This window comes from Ranitomeya variabilis, chromosome 5 (assembly GCF_051348905.1).
Source record: "Ranitomeya variabilis isolate aRanVar5 chromosome 5, aRanVar5.hap1, whole genome shotgun sequence".
In the NCBI taxonomy this organism is placed as follows: Eukaryota; Metazoa; Chordata; class Amphibia; order Anura; family Dendrobatidae; genus Ranitomeya; species Ranitomeya variabilis.
Genome location: NC_135236.1, coordinates 76340223 through 76353564, shown reverse-complemented (window position 1 = coordinate 76353564; position 13342 = coordinate 76340223).

Genomic DNA, 13342 nt, shown 5'->3' with positions numbered 1-13342 from the left:
AACGTCGCAAAAACAATCAGAATTCACATCCTCTGTTGATCCTCAATTTGCTATATATCAACCACTCAACTTGAAGCAGGTGCTTTAAACAAAACACAGATCTTCCAGCACATACTACACCAAGAAACTTAGAACGCAGCTACGTGCCCCCTCCATACCAGAGACACAGAGATAAGAAAATCGCAGCATTTCTCAGCACAGAAAGAAGAAAGCAATAGCGCAGCTGTTTGACCCCTCCCATCTGGTATCTTAGAAATTTCACACACAAACGGAATACAGCAGTTCTCAGACTTAATTAATTTCTACAAAACCTTCATCACACAATTCACATGCCAGAACACCTTAGAAAAACCAATGATTGAGAATATTTTCCCCATCTTTGGGATAACAATATCAGATTCATCACACAAATTCAAAGTCGTCTTCTTCCACGGAAACTGATTCTCCTTTAGAGCTAAATATCCTTACTTAGTCGTGCATAGTACTAGAGCGGCCGTATAGTCTATTCCACTAGGTTTACCTGTCCCCCGCTGGGACAACCCAAAATCGCGGTACTCAGCGAAAGGAGGAGGGCGTCTCAGACTTTCCCTCCGGACACCTCTGGAAATATACATATATATCTATATATTCCTGAGTTACGCATCCTACCCATCTTCGATCACCTCACCGCGCCTGATTCTGACAGTGATCAGGAATTCAGGATATTTTGACTATAAAGAGAATTACATCACTGGTCAATCCAGGGTGTCCGTCCCTTATGAGGTACGGTTCGAGCACTGGGCTCCCAACAGAACTACACCTCTATATGATTCCACCCAAGAATCACCCCAACATCGGTGACAAACCTCAGATCCTCTTTGCAGCAACAAACACAGGAAAACCACACCAAACGGTGAGTCTGGACAGTATAACTGCCAACTTACCGTGGTTGTTGTGGGGGATGATCAGTCCCAATTTTCCAGTGCCTGTGTCCGGTCCGAGGGTCCTTTGTCTTGTTGTCCTCCGGGGGGCAGAGGCGTTCCTGCTTGGGGCCCCACGTTTCGGGCACCAACTGTTGAGGGAGGATCTAAAGTGATCCTTCACGGTTAACTCAGTGATTTCCAAATTAATCTACAGGGCGTTGCCGGCAACTGAAAATGACCAGACGGAGACGTGTGTCTCTGTTTGGGGGGGATCAAGCTGATCTCTCGGCCCCGTTTATTGTGTATGACTTTTCATAGTCATAGAAATTATACTTCAACCAATCAGCATAAGAACACGCTCACAGTTTTTAACCTATAAGAATACAGGAACGGTCTGGACGTCATGTTCTGCCCAGGTTGCAACAATCAAGGTCTCATCACAGCTGTAAACTTTAGCCTACTAACAAAATTTGTATCAAAACAACAAAATGGAGTCGAAAAGCACAAAATGGAGAATCTTAATTTGTCCCTTCACATCTTGAATGGCTGGAAGGCTCCTGGAAGAGTTGTCCCTTAGCGAGAGACCTGACAATCAAAGCCAGCAGCTCTGGGAAGAGTCGGCCAGGGAAAGAACCGGACTAGTCTAATCTCCAGCTATGGTCCCCAGCATTATGATTAAAGTATATGGTCTGGTGTTTCAGAGAACGTAGTAAACAAAAAAATACTTTGGCACACAAGACAGTAGATTGAGTCTTGGTGTATAATGTTCTTTTGATCTGATCTGTGCATAAACAGGGCCTTTCGGCCATATAAAGCCTTTGTGGGGTGGTAAGAAGATCTGAGCAATGAAAAACTAGTCGTGCTGGGGCTCAGTTCCACATTGCTCAAATCTTCCGACCACATCACATACAGATAATCCTTGACAGAGGCTCTCCTTGAAGTGAATTAGGCCTGGGTTGTGGTAACCAGAGAACGGCCACTGCACAGTGTATGGCACTGTGGTGGTCCATGTAGTTTACTTCCAGATGCCACCATGAGTCTTGCTGGGTGTTAGCCCATCACTGATTTTGTTGTAGATGACCTATCCGCAAAATAGGGCCTTTGAAGTCTTGGACAACCTTTTTTAAGAAAGGTTGAACATCTGCCCTACTTCTGTTTTTCTCTTGTCCCTCACAAAATTAAATATCAATATGAAAGGTTGAAAGATCTATAGAACTATCTCCGAGGTGTATGAATTACAAAGAAATCCGGTCTGGATGTGACGATGTAAAGGATAAAATTCTCCAATATTCATTAAAAATATATTTAGCCCGTTCACATAAATTTACATTACTATGCACAGATGATGTGTCACTGAATACAGATGGAGGGGGACGTGAGCCAGCATTTGCCTGGCTTGATTTACCAGATGGCACCATCCGTTATTATGGGGAGTAGTTTCTCAATTCTAGAAAATAATCTTCATTCACATCTACGGTGTGATTGCCTTTTAAAGGGGTGATTTTGCTTCATTTTTCCAATGTGTTATTAAAGATTAATTCCTAGATAATTACCTAAAAGGCAAATTGGAGGATTGGAAAAAGTGAGGTCAAGACTTACTTCAAGATCAGGGAAAATTCACGTTTCCTTTCCTAATCTAAATGGCTCAAATGGGAGATGAGCCCATGCGGAAATGGGTCTACCAATCCCCTAAGCCCCTAGCCTGCTTAGATTCAGGGATAGGCATCATCAGTAAGCTGTGAACCTTTGCCTCAAAGGTGCCTGAATTCATTGCGATGGCGGCACAGTGGACCAAGGCGAGATCTCTTCCTGTATCATTTTAGGTGAGAAACCCATATCCTTCTCCCTCTTTACACCAGTTCATAATGTTCTTTCTAGTCCCTCTAAAACATTTGAGCCTGAACCCACACTTCCTATTACTTGGCTCTCAGTAATCGTGACTGTTAGTTTTAATGGTAGTTACAGAATTCCAGGGATTCTCTGCATCTAACAGTTCTTTGCGAAGTGTCTAGGCTGGTCCTTCATTGATGACCATCTTCAGGCACTATGAGGGGATAAATCCCATTTCTCATTATTTGACTGTTCACATATTTTAGAACAATGGGGAAACCCTTTTACACCCCAACAATAACAGCTGGGAACTAAAGAAGCCAAGCCAGCCTTGATCAGCTTCTTGTTTTGTCCTCCTAGGACAATCTTCAGGGAACCATCGCTATGAGTGGGTTCCTTTATGCTAACAAAACTCCCAACAATACTGATATCTTGAGGATGACTTATCAATGTTGTCCTAGGATCCAAGCATGAGCAAGTAGATATACCATGGCGCACACTTTGCCGAATATTGGTGTTGAACCATTAGAACTTTAGTATTACCTTGTGTACACCTCCAAAAGTGTTCGGCCTAGCAGGGGGCAGAATCGCATACATTACCTGAGTCATATAGATCTTTCACCTTTCTCATACCTCCCAACCATCCCACATCCAGCAGGGCATTCCTAGATTTGGGAAGCTATCCCTCTGCTTTGCCTGAGCCATCTTAGTGTGGGTGCAGCAGGAGTGAAGACATCACAACAGTTCATCATGGGGATGGGATTAGGTTTTTATTTAGCCAGATTATTACTAGGATAGGTTGGAGGGGAAGACTAGATGCATCATGCTTTGTGTGGGTAAAGTAGTTAAGGTCACTCTAGGGTCATCCTACTGTGTTTGAAGTATGGAGGCCATGAAAGACATATCGTACTGTGTGAGAATCACTAAGGCTTTATTGGATGGGATTAATGTTTTGGGTTAGCATAAAAGATTTATGTATGGCACATAATGCTTGTCTTTCCTTTCCTTCAAAGTATGGAGATAGGACCTTCCTGACCTAGACAAAAAGTGGGGAAAATAAGTACTTGATACATTGCAGGTTTTGCAAGTTTTCCCACCTACAAAGAATGGACAGGTCTGTAATTTTTTATCGTAGGTACACTTCAACTGTGCGAAACAGAATCTTACAAAAAAAAATTCAGAAAAATATTGTATGATTTTTACATAATTTCCATTTTATTGCATGAAATAAGTATTTGATACAATAGAAAAACAGAACTTAATATTTGTTACAGAGACCTGTGATTGCCATTAGAGGTCAGACGTTTCCTGTAGTTCTTGACCAAGTTTGCACACATTGCAGCAGGAATTTTGGCCCCCTCCACCATCGTATCAAAGCGCCAAAACATAAAAAAATATATAAATGAGGTATCGCTGTAATCGTACTGACCCGAAGAATAAAATTGCTTTATCCAACCAAACGCGGAACGGTATAAACGCCCCCCAAAAGAAATTCATGAATAGCTGGTTTTTGGTCATTCTGCTTCACAAAAATCGGAATAAAAAGCGATCAAAAAATGTCACATGCCCCAAAATATTATCAATAAAAACATCAACTCGTTCCGCAAAAAGTAAGACCTCACATGACTCTGTGGACCAAAATATGGAAAAATTATAGCTCTCAAAATGTGGTAACGCAAAAAACATTTTTTGCAATAAAAAGCGTCTTTTAGTGTGTGACGGCTGCCAATCAAAAATCCGCTAGAAAACGCGCTATAAATAGTAAATCAAACCCCCCTTCATCACCTCCTTAGTTACGAAAAATTTAAAAAATGTATTTATTTCCATTTTCCCGTTAGGGTTAAAGTTAGAGCTAGGGTTAGGGTTTGGGCTAGGGTTAGGGCTACAGCTAGGGTTGGGGCTAAAATTAGGGTTGGGGCTAAAGTTAGGGTTTGGATTACATTTACGGTTGGGAATAGGGTTGGGATTAGGGTTAGGGGTTTGTCAGGGTTAGGGGTGTGGTTAGGGTTACAGTTGAGATTAGGGTTAGGGTGTGTTTGGATTAGGGTTTCAGTTAGAATTGGGGGTTTCCACTGTTTAGGCACATCAGGGGCTCTGCAAATGCAACGTGATGCCTGCAGACCAATCCATCTAAGTCTGCATTCCAAATGGCGCCCCTTCCCTTCCGAGCTCTGCCATGCGCCCAAACGGTGGTTCCCCCCACATATTGGGTATCATCGTACTCAGGACAAATTGGATAACAACTTTTGGGGTTCAATTTACACTTTCCCGTGGAAAAATACACAACTGGGGGCTAAAAATAGTTTTTGTGGAAAAAAAAGGATTCTTTATTTTCACGGCTCTGCGTTATAAACTGTAGTGAAATACTTGGAGGTTCAAAGTTCTCACAACACATCTAGATGAGTTCCTTGGGGGGTCTAGTTTCCAATATGGGGTCACTTGTGGGGGGTTTCTACGGTTTAGGTACATTAGGGGCTCTGCAAATGCAACGTGACGCCTGCAGTTCATTCCATCTAAGTCTGCATTCCAAATGGCGCTCCTTCCCTTCCGAGCTCTCCCATGCGCCCAAACGGTGGTTCCCCCCACATATGGGGATATGGGGTATCAGCGTACTCAGGACAAATTGGACAACAACGTTTGGGGTCCAATGTCTCCTGTTACCCTTGGGAAAATACAAAACTGGGGGCTAAAAAAAATTTTTTGTGGGGAAAAAAATATTTTTTATTTTCACGGCTCTGCGTTATAAACTGTAGTGAAACACTTGGGAGTTCAAAGCTCTCACAACACATCTAGATGAGTTCCTTAGGGGGTCTACTTTCCAAAATGGTGTCACTTGTGGGGGGTTTCAATGTTTAGGCACATCAGTGGCTCTCCAAACGCAACATGGCGTCCCATCTCCATTCCAGTCAATTTTGCATTGAAAAGTCAAATGGTGCTCCTTCCCTTCCAAGCTCTGCCATTCGCCCAAACAGTGGTTTACCCCCACATATGATATATCAGCGTACTCAGGACAATTTGGACAACAACTTTTGGAGTCCAATTTCTTCTCTTACCCTTGGGAAAATAAAAATTTGGGGGCGAAAAGATCATTTTTGTGAAAAAATATTATTTTTTATTTTTATGGCTCTGCATTGTAAACTTCTGTGAATCACTTAATGGGTCAAAGTGCTCACCACACATCTAGATAAGTTCCTTAGGGGGTCCACTTTCCAAAATGGTGTCACTTGTGGGGGGGTTTCAATGTTTAGGCACATCAGGGGCTCTCCAAACGCAACATGGCGTCCCATATCAATTCCAGTCAATTTTGCATTGAAAAGTCAAATGGCACTACTTCCCTTCCAAGCTCTGCCATGCGCCCAAACAGTGGTTTACCCCCACATATGGGGTATCGGCGTACTCAGTACAAATTGTACAACAACTTTTGGGGTCCATTTTCTCCTGTTACCCTTGGTAAAATAAAACAAATTGGAGCTGAAGTAAATTTTTTGTGTAAAAAAGTTAAATGTTCATTTTTATTTAAACATTCCAAAAATTCCTGTGAAACACCTGAAGGGTTAATAAACTTCTTGAATGTGGTTTTGAGCACCTTGAGGGGTTCAGTTTTTAGAATGGTGTCACACTTGGGTATTTTCTATCATATAGACCCCTCAAAATGACTTCAAATGAGATGTGGTCCCTAAAAAAAATGGTGTTGTAAAATTTCCACATTTTCGCCAAATTTCCATTTTTTTTCACAAATAAACGCAGGTAATATCAAAGAAATGTTACCACTATCATGAAGTACAATATGTCACGAGAAAACAATGTCAGAATCATCAGGATCCGTTGAAGCGTTCCAGAGTTATAACCTCATAAAGGGACAGTGGTCAGAATTGTAAAAATTGGCCCGGTCATTAACGTGCAAACCACCCTTGGGGGTAAAGGGGTTAACAGAATAAAATTTTTTTGAAGAATGCTTCTTTCAACTCCTTCTAATATTTGCAGTATATATACATGTCATGGTCAGGAAGGACTTCTTGCCCGATGCGATATATATATATCGATATATATATATCGTGATTACTCGCCAATCCCGCCCCCTGCACAGTAGCTCTGCCCCACCACATTACCACACACAATCCTGCCCCCCCACCACATCACCACACACAATCCAGCCCCCCACCACATTACCACAGATAATCCCGCCCCCCACCACATTCCCACACACAATCCCGCCCACCACCACATTACCACACATAATACCGCCCCCCCACCACATTACCACAGATAATCCCGCCCCCACCACATTACCACAGATAATCCCGTCCCCACCACATTCCCACACACAATCCCGCCCCCCACCACATTACCACACACAATCCCGCCCCCCACCACATTACCACACACAATCCCGCCCCACCACATCACCACACATAATCCCGCCCCCCACCACATTACCACACACAATCCCGCCCCCCACCACATTCCCACACACAATCCCGCCCACCACCACATTACCACACATAATCCCACCCCCCACCACATTACCACAAATAATCCCGCCCACCACCACATTACCACAAATAATCCCGCCCGCACCACATCACCACACATAATCCCGCCCCCCACCTATTACCACAGATAATCCTGCCCCCCACCACATCACCACACACAATCCCGCCCCCCACCACATTACCACACACAATCCCGCCCCACCACATCACCACACATAATCCGCCCCCCACCACATTACCACAGATAATCCCGCCCCCCACCACATCACCACATAATCCCACCCCCACCACATCACCACACACAATCCCGCCCCCCACCACATTACCACACACAATCCTGCCCCCCACCACATTACCACACATAATCCCGCCCCCCCACCACATTACCACAGATAATCCCGCCCCTTACCACAGCCACACATAATCCCGCCCCCCACCACATTACCTCAGATAATCCCGCCCAGGGGCGGATTATCAGAGGGTCAATATGGGCGGTAGCCCAGGGCCCAGTGGCTTGGGGGGCCCTGGGCCACCGCAGATTGACCCTCTGATAATCCGCCGGAGTGTAACTGAATGCCCGGCCCGCCGGCATTTATGTGCCCCGCCCCCCGGACCCGGTGGGCAGAGAGAGGGGGTCCGCATCGGGCCCCTTGTCATCTGCTCACCGGGCCCCTTCCGGCGCTGCGGCGCTTTCCTATTGACGTGCGTGCGCACGCCCGCACCTCAATAGTTATCAACAGCCGCCAGCCAGCCAATTGGAGGCTGGCAGCTGAAGTTGGCTGCAGCTCACACGTCGCCGGCGTCTGACGGCATTGTCAGTCGCCGGCGAGTGTGCGCTGCTGGAGGGAGCTCGCCGCGTGGAGCGCTGGTAAGGTGAGGAGACTGTTTGGTTTTTTTTGTTTTGTGTTTTAATAAGCTAACGGTGGACAGTGGACACACTGGGGCAATGCTGGAGACACTGGGGCAATGCTGGAGACACTGGGGCAGATTGCTGGAGACACTGGGGCAATTAAGGAGACACTGGGGCAGATTGCTGGAGACACTGGGGCAGATTGCTGGAGACACTGGGGCAGATTGCTGGAGACACTGGGGCAGATTGCTGGAGACACTGGGGCAGATTGCTGGAGACACTGGGGCAGATTGCTGGAGACACTGGGGCAGATTGCTGGAGACACTGGGGCAGATTGCTGGAGACACTGGGGCAGATTGCTGGAGACACTGGGGCAGATTGCTGGAGACACTGGGGCAGATTGCTGGAGACACTGGGGCAGATTGCTGGAGACACTGGGGCAGATTGCTGGAGACACTGGGGCAGATTGCTGTAGACACTGGGGCAGATTGCTGTAGACACTGGGGCAGATTGCTGTAGACACTGGGGCAGATTGCTGTAGACACTGGGGCAGATTGCTGTAGACACTGGGGCAGATTGCTGTAGACCCTGGGGCAGATTGCTGTAGACCCTGGGGCAGATTGCTGTAGACCCTGGGGCAATGCTGGAGACACTGGGGCAGATTGCTGGACACACTGGGGCAATGCTCGAGGACACACTGGGGCAGATTGCTGGACACACTGGGGCAATGCTGGAGGACACACTGGGGCAGATTGCTGGAGACACTGGGGCAATGCTGGAGGACACACTGGGGCAGATTGCTGGAGACACTGGGGCAATGCTAGAGACACTGGGGCAGATTGCTGGACATACTGAGGCAGATTGCTGGACACACTGGGGGTAATATGCTGGAGACAATGGGGCAGATTGCTGGACACACGGGGCAATGCTGGACAATTGGACATACTGGGGCAGATTGCAGGACACACTGGTGGTAATATGCTGGACACACTGGGGCAATATGCTGGACATACTGGGGCAGATTGTTGAACACACTGTCTGGGGGCAATATGCTGGAGTCAGACACTGGGGCAGATTGCTGGAGACACTGTCTGGGGGCAATGCTGGACACACTGGGGCAGATTGCTGGTTACTGGGGCAATATGCTGGACATACTGGGGCAGATTGCTGGACACACTGGGGGTAATATGCTGGACACACTGGGGCAGATTGCTGGACACACGGCGCAGGACTGGAGGCATGGGCAGAATGTAGACACGGGGCAGAATGAAAGACATGGGGCAGGATTGGATCATGGGGCAGGAGAATACGATGGAGACAGATGGGGCAGGATGGGGAGATCACATGGGGTAGAATGGATACTCATGAGTGCAGGATGGGAGAACATATGGCTGGAGCCAGGAATGAGACACACGGGGCCAGGGTGGGGAATATTATTACCATAGGGGCTAATTAAGGGATATTATTACTGCAGTGATGTATTTATTTATTTTTTTGAGTATACTGTTTTAAATGGGGGGGCGGTCCTGTTACTGTGCAGAGTGACTCTATATCGCCTTTTTTTCTCCATGTGTAATGTAGAAGTTGTGAAAAATTAAGTAATGTATTCTGCAAACAGCGCTCGAGATAACTGTGTTATATCCTGCAGAAACGAGTCCTGGCTGGAAGAAATGATGGCGGTCTGTGCTGGATGAAAGATGAAGGACTTCACCTAGAGACGTCATTGGTGAGTCAGTGTTACCTATACATTGACACTATACACTATACTATATACAGAGGTCCTGTGTACAATGTCACCAGTGATCACTGTATTACCTATACACTATATACAGAGCTCCTGTGTATAATGTCACCAGTGATCTCTGTATTACCTCTACACAGACACTGCATACTAAGTATAGATCTCCTGTGAATACTGGCACTTGTGATAGTATTGTGTTTTTTTTTTTATTATTACTGATCAGTATTGTAGTATTCAGTCACTATGTGGTGGTAATATGTGGTCTGGAAATGGTGTTGTGGTATTTGTCCCTTGAATGTGCTATTTGGTCACCAAGTGGTGGTAATATGTGGTCTTGACCTGGTGCGGTGGTATTTGTTCCTTGTATGTGATATTATTCGATCACTGTGTTTGCAATTTGTGGTCTGGTCATGGCGCGGTGGTATTTGTTCCTTGTATGTGATATTATTGGTCAAAATATACCTAAATTATATTGCAGATTTTAACAAACATTTAATAGGTTACAGTAGAGTAGGGCCCGGCCATTTTTCTGGAATAATCTGGTTCGGGTATAATATGACCCCCCCCCCGTCACATGACCGGGGGGCCCACAGTGTCTGAACAGCCCGGGGCCCTGGCTACCCTTAATCCACCCCTGATCCCGCCCCCCACCACATTACCACAGATAATCCTGCCCCCCACCACATTACCACAGATAATCCCGCCCCCCACCACATTACCACACATAATCCAAGCACTATTGAATGTTGGCATTATTTACTTTAGTTTAATCACCAGCAGCGTTAATTAGATAGCAATGAGCGTGCCGAGCGTTAGCTGGCTGGAAACAGCTAGTATATATATATATATATCTCATGTATATATATATATATATATATATATATATATATATATATATATATATATATATATATATATATATATATATATATATATATCTCATATATATATATATATATATCTCATATATATATATCTCATATATATATATATATCTCATATATATATATATCTCATATATATATATATATCTCATATATATATATATATATATATATATCTCATATATATATATATATATCTCATATATATATATATATATATATATATATATATCTCATATATATATCTCATATATATATCTCATATATATATATATCTCATATATATATATCTCATATATATATATCTCATATATATATATCTCATATATATATATCTCCTATATATATATCTCCTATATATATATCTCCTATATATATATCTCCTATATATATATATCATATATATATATCTCATATATATATATCTCATATATATATATATCATATATATATATCTCATATATATATATCTCATATATATATATCTCATATATATATATATCTCATATATATATATATATCTCATATATATATATATCTCATATATATATATATCTCATATATATATATATCTCATATATATATATATCTCATATATATATATATCTCATATATATATATATCTCATATATATATATATCTCATATATATATATATCTCATATATATATATATCTCATATATATATATATATATATATCTCATATATATATATATATCTCATATATATATATATATATATCTCATATATATATATATATATCTCATATATATATATATATATCTCATATATATATATATATATCTCATATATATATATATATATCTCATATATATATATATATATCTCATATATATATATATCTCATATATATATATATCTCATATATATATATATCTCATATATATATATATCTCATATATATATATATCTCATATATATATATATCTCATATATATATATATCTCATATATATATATATCTCATATATATATATATCTCATATATATATCTATCTCATATATATATATATCTCATATATATATATATCTCATATATATATATATCTCATATATATATATATATCTCATATATATATATATATATATCTCATATATATATATATATATATCTCATATATATATCTATCTCATATATATATCTATCTCATATATATATCTATCTCATATATATATCTATCTCATATATATATCTATCTCATATATATATCTATCTCATATATATATCTATCTCATATATATATCTATCTCATATATATATCTATCTCATATATATATCTATCTCATATATATATCTATCTCATATATATATCTATCTCATATATATATCTATCTCATATATATATCTATCTCATATATATATCTATCTCATATATATATCTATCTCATATATATATCTATCTCATATATATATCTATCTCATATATATATCTATCTCATATATATATCTATCTCATATATATATCTATCTCATATATATATCTATCTCATATATATATCTATCTCATATATATATCTATCTCATATATATATCTATCTCATATATATATCTATCTCATATATATATCTATCTCATATATATATCTATCTCATATATATATCTATCTCATATATATATCTATCTCATATATATATCTATCTCATATATATATCTATCTCATATATATATCTATCTCATATATATATCTATCTCATATATATATCTATCTCATATATATATCTATCTCATATATATATCTATCTCATATATATATCTATCTCATATATATATCTATCTCATATATATATCTATCTCATATATATATCTATCTCATATATATATCTATCTCATATATATATCTATCTCATATATATATCTATCTCATATATATATCTATCTCATATATATATCTATCTCATATATATATCTATCTCATATATATATCTATCTCATATATATATCTATCTCATATATATATCTATCTCATATATATATCTATCTCATATATATATCTATCTCATATATATATCTATCTCATATATATATCTATCTCATATATATATCTATCTCATATATATATCTATCTCATATATATATCTATCTCATATATATATCTATCTCATATATATATCTATCTCATATATATATCTATCTCATATATATATCTATCTCATATATATATCTATCTCATATATATATCTATCTCATATATATATCTATCTCATATATATATCTATCTCATATATATATCTATCTCATATATATATCTATCTCATATATATATCTATCTCATATATATATCTATCTCATATATATATCTATCTCATATATATATCTATCTCATATATATATCTATCTCATATATATATCTATCTCATATATATATCTATCTCATATATATATCTATCTCATATATATATCTATCTCATATATATATCTATCTCATATATATATCTATCTCATATATATATCTATCTCATATATATATCTATCTCATATATATATCTATCTCATATATATATCTATCTCATATATATATCTATCTCATATATATATCTATCTCATATATATATCTATCTCATATATATATCTATCTCATATATATATCTATCTCATATATATATCTATCTCATATATATATC